The sequence below is a fragment of the Xyrauchen texanus genome, chromosome 13, assembly GCF_025860055.1.
Source record: "Xyrauchen texanus isolate HMW12.3.18 chromosome 13, RBS_HiC_50CHRs, whole genome shotgun sequence".
Taxonomy (NCBI): Eukaryota; Metazoa; Chordata; class Actinopteri; order Cypriniformes; family Catostomidae; genus Xyrauchen; species Xyrauchen texanus.
This window is the reverse complement of record NC_068288.1, coordinates 41,043,440-41,052,571: the sequence shown is the minus strand read 5'-3', so window position 1 is coordinate 41,052,571 and position 9,132 is coordinate 41,043,440. Positions and strand designations below refer to the sequence as shown.

General features: G+C 34.1%; 1 long non-coding RNA gene across 4 annotated transcripts; it reads left to right on the top strand.

The window, feature by feature from the left end:
• The first annotated feature begins 3,081 nt into the window (after positions 1–3,081).
• Positions 3,082–8,835, top strand: LOC127654174 (uncharacterized). Of its 4 annotated transcripts, XR_007971902.1 has the most exons (6): positions 3,082–3,229; positions 3,837–3,949; positions 4,073–4,154; positions 5,698–5,807; positions 6,944–7,051; positions 7,323–8,829. It is a non-coding gene; the product is annotated as an uncharacterized LOC127654174 (long non-coding RNA). The 4 variants fall into 4 exon arrangements; XR_007971900.1 differs by having other exon boundaries at positions 6,944–8,828; XR_007971901.1 differs by having other exon boundaries at positions 3,812–3,949; positions 5,698–8,835.
• Positions 8,836–9,132: the final 297 nt, after the last annotated feature.

Genomic DNA, 9,132 nt, shown 5'->3' with positions numbered 1-9,132 from the left:
TTCTAATGACAGGAGTCTATGTAATCTAATGTTTGAGGATTAGGGATGGGAATCTTTTATATAGCAAAATTAATTCATGCAAATGTAAAAGGCTTAAATCAAATGTAACTGGTTCCTATAACCAGACAGCTATCATTGTTTTCCACAGGAGCTGTTTGAGAGGGTTGTGCCCAACCATTGCTTGGGTGGTGTTTGGTCCCAGCGAGACAAGAAGGGGAAAGAGCACCTGGCCCCCACAATCCGGGCCACTGTTGCTCAATTTAACAGTGTGGCCAACGCTGTTATATCTGCCTGAGTAACAGTGCTCTGACACCACATCAAAGAGCGAAGCTCATTGAGCTGGATAGAGGTCGCAATGGTGAGGAACCACATGGACAATACTTTGTTGTAGGAAGACCTGACTTGCTGTTGTATCTAAAAGGCTTATTCAACAAGCAGTTTATACAGTAAAACATGTATAAACCATTTTTAGACATACTTGATTTAGAGTTTGGCATTTGGAGATCAGGGCTGAGATTTATGTAAAGAGTGGCATGCGGTTAAATGTGAGTTTTTAGTACAGTTTCAGGATGTATTTTTCATACTTGATCCACGTGCATTGGCTGTCAGTATCTGTTGCTTTTGTTTTGTATATTCTAGTAAAATTGATAGACATCTTCACTATATATAAGTGTTGAAAGCACCAAGTTATCTATAGATATCTGCACATCAGAACTTTTGGCCTTTTGAAATCCAGCTTTAAAGTTGATTTTAAACTGATATCTTTACAGGAGGGCACCTCAAAAACAGCCATCCTCAAGATGAACCACAAAGGAGCCCATAGAAAACACCGTCAGCAAAGATAAATGGTATGTACAAGAAGAGTTAGTAAAGTGATGACCGATTGACATGACAAATGGCAACAGGAAATCAGACATGTATCTTTATTTCCATTGTGTCTCTCACCTTCTTCCTGCTGTTCAGGGGGTCATATGTGGAACTGTTCCATACCTTGGAACTTTCCTTACTGGCCTTGTCATGTTAGACACAGCAATGAAAGATCATCTTGAGGTGAGGGGGATAGAGAAGACATGGACATCTGAAATGTTCTTTCAACTAGAAAATGTTATTTTGATGAAATCGGTTGCCTTTCTAAAACAGAGTCTATTATCTTTTCAGAATTGGCTGATTAATTTTGTGAAGAGGAGGAAGGTGAGTTTATGTGCACATAAATGATAATATTGTAAAGGGTGGACCAAGAAGATTATTTTGTACAAAAACAATGATTAGAACGGAGCATAATTTCTGTCTGCTTGCTATTTAGGAGTTTGAAGTAATCAAGTTCTGATGACTTACTGTTACTATAAGGTCACACAAAACCAGCACTTCTCTGAGTGGTTTAGGAGAGTAGAGACACTTAAAGAGACCTTAGTCCTTGTATCTTCTGTCTTTTTAATTTCACTAAAACAGAACACATCTCCTATGTAGAATGAAAAGTAGAAGTTAGAGAAATATGTTTTGAACTATTATAATATTTATCATGGTAGCATTAGTTTAGAAGCCTACACTTGTAAAACTGCTACTATTTAACTTTTCTAATTGAATACAAATTATATCAGCATCAACAATTGTGTGAAAATTAAATTGATAAACATACATTTCAAAAGTGTCTGTTACCATGTTGAGAATCGCTGGTTCCTCTCTACCCACTTTCTGAACTCTTGTGTCGTTTGTGTTGATTACGCCAGTCCAGAAGATTTTTAAATTGTTTTTATTGCTGAGAACATTCAACAAATTTTTTTATAAACGTATAGCACATAATATCAACAAAAATAACATTTATATAAAAAAACAACAATAAAAAATAAAACAAAATAAAAAAAAATACAGTTGTAAATATAAGAGGGCCATTATATCACATAAAAAAGATCACATGAAGAGCCTTAAAGCAGAGCAAATACTAACAGTCCTTATAGCTTTCTTATGAACAGATACTTATATCACATTTAAATAATTTTCCATTTCCTTTAAGAAGAACGATAAGACATTTGTGAAATGTGCATTTGTGAATGTAAAATTTGCTTAGGAAATTTTTTTAATTAATAACAAACCAGATATTTTCTTTTGTGGGGTCCAAGTCAAAATACCCAAATATAATATTTCTCATATGTATTGAGATGCCTGGCAAAATCTTACCTATGACAAAAACACCAATATCATTCCAAAGCTTCCGAGTGTAGTGACATGACCAAAATAAGTGTACCATTGTTTCATCAGAGTTCAGACAAAAAGAGCATGTTAAATTAATGTCAGCTCTAAATGTTTGTTTACATTTCTTAACAGGGTAAAACCTGTGCATCAGCTTAAAGGAAACTTCTTTCACTTTGTTTGTGAGAGAGAATTTTTGCTGTAAAGACCAGATTTTTTTCCAATTAAGGTTAAAAAACAAATTATTCCAAAAGGAAATTACAGGTGGAACAGAAATCAAATTCTTAAGAAATAAAGATCTTATTATATACATTTTGGTTCTTGACTCAGAAAACGAATTTGTCCAATAGGAGTTTAACAAGGTTTAGAGAAGGATACATTATATACTGAGTGACTACAGTTTTTAAAAAGCATACACAAACCAGAAGGAATAGCTCCCATAACTGTAGCAAATTATTTTGGGGTTATTGGTATTTAGAGAAATTCTGAGTACCTGAACAAAATACCTTGATTATTAAACAACTGCTTAACAAAAACAAACAATTACTAAACCAATCATCATAAAACAGATTTATTCTTGAATAAAATGTTCTTATTTTTCCAAATAAAACACCTCTGTGGTGAAAAGTTTATAAATAAGAGCCCATTCTAAGAGAACCTGTCGATGAAAGTTTGATAGGGAGTTTGAATATATCATAATTACACATTAAGAGAAATTAATGCCACCAAGTTGTGAAAAAAAAAACACAAAAAAACAAGTTGGATTGGCTAGATTTTGATTCAGCCAATTAATTTTAAACGTATTGTTAAGGGAATCAAAATCAATAAAATTCAGACCACCATTATTATAAGAGGCCAGTCCAGAAGGTGACGCTCTTTTTCATTGTCGGATGACGTATTGTGTGTGCGCCATTAGGTACATATTTGGTAAACATCCGAATGTACTGGTAAAATAATTAAGTTATATATATTTGCTTTACTTGCCATGGACGGAGAATACTAGAGCAATTCTGCAGAATGGGAGGCACAAGATGGCAGCATGGTAATTTAGTTAACGCACATCACAGACACCAAAAAATGGAATTATAATCTTTTTTCTTTTTTTTTGCTTTTATGTTTAAATCAGATTTAACAAATTATGAAAGATTTTAGTTTAGTAACGACACATTTTTTAAAGTGTATTTTTTATAGCATAAGTCAGACATTTCTGTAACACCTGTTACGAAAAAATGTCCATTACATAAAAGTACTCTGGCATAACCATGGTAATTTGATATAGGCTATATACCACGGTAATAAAATTCATGTATCATGGTTTTACAAGGTACTCAAAGAATACGGTCTGTGGTAAAACCATGGTAGATATCTAAAAAACATAGTAATACCATAGTGCAGTTTCAAAATATATATATATATATATATATATTTCATTTTTTTGTTAGTGACATGTCAAAATACCACACACATATTATTACCCAATGTATGTTGCTTTTTTGTTTATGTCAATGACTTCAATTCGAGTTGCATGTCTATTGTATTTCATTACTTTTTTTCAATTAGCATTTTTGAGCAACACGTTGCTGGAATTTGTGTACAATAAATTTTCCACTAAAATGTTTCCTAGATTCAATCTTTTTCTATCACTCCAGGAGGATGGATTTGGGGATGCTGAGGCTGATGGCAAAGTTCAAGAGGAGTGTCTGCAGAAATTATCCAGTAGAGAGTATATCATGGAGCCTGCCATGTTTAACACCCTGAAAAGGTTAGTATGAAGATGTCAACCTAAAATATCTGGTTGGTTTTGAAATCGTTAACACAGATTTTGTTTGAACTTCGTCAAACATCCCATTGGTGAGCCCAGGTATTTTTGTCCCCATCTCTGCAGGTGGTTCACCTGCTGCTCTCAGAGAATTACTCTGCTGTTGCACAGACAGTGAATCTGCTGGTGGAGTGGCTCATACAGATAGGTAAGATGCAACTACAAGGGGTATGCCACTAGTGTGGCAATAATCAATTTTAAAGTGCTTTGATGCCATGAGTGTATGACAACACATTATTGCTAATGTATCAATTCAAATAACAAAGAAAAAACTAGGACAGATATATAAGGTGCCAGTGGTTTTAAATACAATACACAAACTATCAGTTTTACTATTAAATGTGTCACTTTATTTAAATTACTGTTGTTTTTAAATAAATAAAATATCAAGACATTAATAAATATTGTATTGTATTGTATACTACTCGAATACAAAGAGAATATGTAATCAAGTCAAATATACACTGGCGGTCAAAAGTTTGGAATAATGTACAGATTTAGCTGTTTTGAAAGAATTTGGTACTTTAATTCACCACAGTAGCATTCAACTGATCACAGAGTATAGTCAGGACATTACTGATGTAAAAAAAACAGCACCAACACTATTTGAAACAAGTCATTTTTGATCAAATCTAGACAGGCCCCATTTCCAGCAGCCATCACTTCAACACCTTATCCTTGAATAATCATGTTAAATTGCTAATTTGGTATTACTTGCCATTATATAAAACACAGTTGAAAGCTTTTTGGTTTGTTAAATAAAGATTAACATTGTCTTTGTGTTTGTTATTGAGTTGCCACAGTATGCAATAGTCTGAAATGTCATAAGATCAATATTAGGTCAAAATGGCAAAAAATAAACTGCTTTCTCTAGAAACTCGTCAGTCAATGATTGTTTTGAGGAATGAAAGCTATACAATGCTTGAAATTGCCAAAAAACTGAAGTTATCATACAAAGGTGTACATTACAGTCTTCAAAGACAAAGGACAACTGGCTCTAACAAGGACAGACAGAGATGTGGAAGGCCAGATGTACAACTAAACAAGAGGATAAGTACATCAGAGTCTCTTGAGAAATAGACGCCTCACATGTCCTCAGCTGACAGCTTCATTGAATTCTACCCGCTCAACACCAGTTTCATGTACAACAGTAAAGAGAAGACTCAGGAGTGCAGGCCTTATGGGAAGAATTGTAAAGAAAAAGCCACTTTTGAAACAGAAAAACAGAAAGAATATGTTAGAGTGGGAAAGAAACACAGACATTGGACAACAGATAATTGGAAAAGAGTGTTATGGATCTGAACTCCATTGAGCATTTGTGGGATCAGCTAGACTGTAAGGTGCATTAGAAGTGCCCGACAAGACAGTCACATCTATGGCAAGTGCTACAGGAAGCGTGGGGTGAAATGTCACCTGAGTATCTGGACAAACTGACAGCTAGAATGCCAAGGATCTGCAAAGCTGTCATTGCTGCACATGGAGGATTTTTTATGAGAACTCTTTGAAGTAGTTTAGATATTTTAAGAAGATTGAATTTTTTTTTCCCAAATTGTAATATAGATTTTTCTATGGGAAAAAATTGTCCTGACTATACATTGTGATCAGTTGATATAAATAAAAAATCTTGCATGCTTTTAGAATTGAATTACAGAACAATTCTTGAATGCCTATATGTATTTGTTCTCATGTAGGAGTGGAACCCACCCAGGTGCAGGAGCGTGTTGAGAATCATTTGAAGAGTGTCTTGATCAAACACTTTGACCCTCAGAAAGCAGATTCAATCTTCACTGTTATGGGAGAGGTGACATAAATAGGTTTACTCACTGTAATCAAATCTATTATCATAAAACTTTAGATTTCTTAGGTATGTTCAGATCATTAAAACAGATTTATAAAATATATAATTTCTTTTAAGGATTACTATATTTGTTTTGTTTTTTCCTTTAGTGATTTGCACATTTGCTTTAATATTTTCCCTTAGGGATTAGTGTATTCGTTTTGTTATTTTTTTACTTTAGAGATTAGTGTAATTTTCTGTTTAGTTTTTCCCTTTAGGTGTGTGTGTGTGTGTGTGTGTATTTAGGGATTAGTGCAATTTTTTTAGGTATTTTTCCTTAGGATTAGTGTTTTATTTATATTTTTCATTAGAGATTAGTGCAATTTTTGGTTTAGCTTTTTCTGTAGGGATTTGCACATTTGTTTTGTTTAGCATTTTTCCTTGGGGACTAGTGTTTTAGGTTTTTAAATTTGTTCCTATTGGATTAATGCATTAGTTTAGTATTTTTTTCTATATTGATTAGTATATTTTTTATTTTGGCTTTCCTTTAGGGTTTAGAACATTTGTTTGTTTTTTCCTTTAGGGATTAGAACATTTGTTTGTTTTTTCCTTTAGGGATTAGAACATTTGTTTGTTTTTTCCTTTAGGGCTTAGTACATTTGTTTGTTTTTTCCTTTAGGGCTTAGTACATTTGTTTGTTTTTTCCTTTAGGGCTTAGTACATTTGTTTGTTTTTTCCTTTAGGGATTAGTACATTTGTTTGTTTTTTCCTTTAGGGATTAGTACAATTGTTTTGATTAGTTTAGTTTTATCCTTTAGGCATTAGTACAATTGTTTTGTCCTTTTAGGAATTAGTATTTGCTTGTTTTCTCTTTTGGTAGTGATTACAAACTTTTAAACACTTGTTATTATATTACCTTTATACACTAACAAATACTAGTTATTTCCAAAAGCAGCACTTGTCAGAAATGTACGTTCACATTGACTATGTTCCTTTGTGCTTCACATATACAAAGAAATAACATTATTTGACATTATTTTATTTCTCTGTTGGCGATATTTTCCTCACTGTATGGAGTTGTAATATAGCTAAGTCTTTCAGAAAGCAATTGTTAAATACAAAATGAGTTGAGCCCTGTTAACAATATGCCGCTCTGCTAGACGCCAGCATGTCTGGAACAGATGATTGCACACACAAAATGGAGAGATCTGTTCTACAAACTTGCTGAAGCCCATCCAAACTGCCTGATGCTCAACTTCACTGTCAAGGTAAAGGAGCACCCTAGCGAAGGCTGAAGGCACAGGTTTTCAGTGGTAGCGATGGCCGTGTTAAAGTGAGTTGACTGGAAGGTATCTGAGCCTCATTACTTTTGCAGCTACAGCTAGCGATAACACACCTGTTCATTTAGCTCTGCTGGATGAGGTAACCTTTGCCTCTCTATCACACCTTTACGTTAGAGTTCAAACTGGCTTGTAATATGCATCATACCTATCAGCCATATTTATTGAGTGAATGTGTGTGTTTGTGTTTATTTCTCAGATCAGCACATGCCATCAGCTTCTTCATCCTCAGGTTCTGCAGTTGCTCGTAAAACTGTTTGAGACAGAACACTCACAGCTTGATGTCATGGAGCTGGTTTGTTAAAGACAGCATCAAACCCTACAATAATTACAGAAGAATTAGTACAATTTATACAGTGATCATGGAAAACCTGGAAACACCTTGGAGTTCTAAAACTGTGATATCCAGGACTGGAAAAGTCATGGAAATGTATAAAATCTTTCTCTGTTTTCTGAATATGTCTCTAGACATGGTACATTTATTATTATACAATAGATATGGAAGTGTATGAAGGACAAATGTGTTTGGTACAAAAAAAGACAATGCAGGTGTAGCTTCAATAAAGATTCTAATCTGAGCAATATGTGATGACACACAGATTGTAAATAAGGTTTATTTGGCGAGAACCTGTGTCTCATAGTCGTCATTCGCACCTAAGTGTACCACCTAGTGGTGAAGATTAGTAGCAGCAAGCGAGGCACTAACACTTTTGCTGAAATACCAGGATGTGCAAGGTTGAACTTCATTCTGAATTTGAACCACTCAAATGTGTGAAGTGAAATATAATGGACCGAATATTAACTTAATATTAATGAATAAAAAAATTGAAATTCTTTGAACTGATCTTTTGTTAAATGTTTAATGATGAATTATTGTGCAAACATTTTTCAGTTGAAATAATCACATCTTAAATATACAACTGTAAAATTGCATTCCCCAAAACTGTAAACATTAATAAAAGTTAATTTAATGCGTTTATTTTTCAATTAGTGCATTTCACCATGCTTTTTTTTGTAGTGAAGACATTCGTCACTAACATACTTCCATAATCAGGGAAATAAAAACAAATGTTACAGCCAAACGTCTTCCTCATCCTTTGGCTGCTATGTTTGTATTTATTCCTCTGTTCTAAAATAATAAAATAAACTTTTAGTTCTGTTCAAGTTTTTTGGTCTTTGCTCCTGAACTTGCTGGGATAGTGCGTCGACAACTTTTGTTTAATTAATGAAATCTTTCAAAGACAAGTGTAAGACAGACATTTCTAAAGTACATAGATGTTGGAAATTGCTCTTTTGTAAATGCAATCTCTATTAAACTATTTTACAAATCCTCATCAGTTAATAAAGTTATTTACCCCCCCAGTGCTCATAATCATGGCTCCAAAGCCTGACTTTTTAATCTCTTGTTAATTTATTGTCGCTGGAGCTCAAGAAAACCTTACTGGATCATATGGTTCATCTGCTGAGTCAAGGTTATGTGCTTCCTGTGGTCAGCTATAAATGTCTTATGAAACTCAACACAGACGTTTTGCTGAACAGATACTTTGTTACAGAGGTTAGGCAGTTTTTGAAATGTCATCATATGCTGCACACATGAAAATCTCATTATGTAGTGCTTTATAACCAGTTCAGGGTTGGTTTTCTGAAGTCTTCCTCTCCCAATTACCTCTTGGGACAGGTTCTGGATGTGATAACTCCTCCATACACTGCCGACTTTGTCCAGCTGTTTTTGCCCATCCTACAAAATGACAGCATGGCACGAACAATCTGCAATGAGGGAGAGCGTATCCGTGACTGAGTTCATTAGTGAGATGTCCACAATCCTTTTTGAAATGGACAAATGTCTCTAGTAAGACGAAGAAATGCTTCAAGGAATTGTTCACCCAAAAATGAAAATCCTCTCATCGTTTACTCACCCTCACTCCATCCCAGATGTGTAGAACTTTTTCTTCAGCAGAACACAAATGAAGATTTTTAAAAGATTTAAAAAAAATATCTCAGCACTGTTG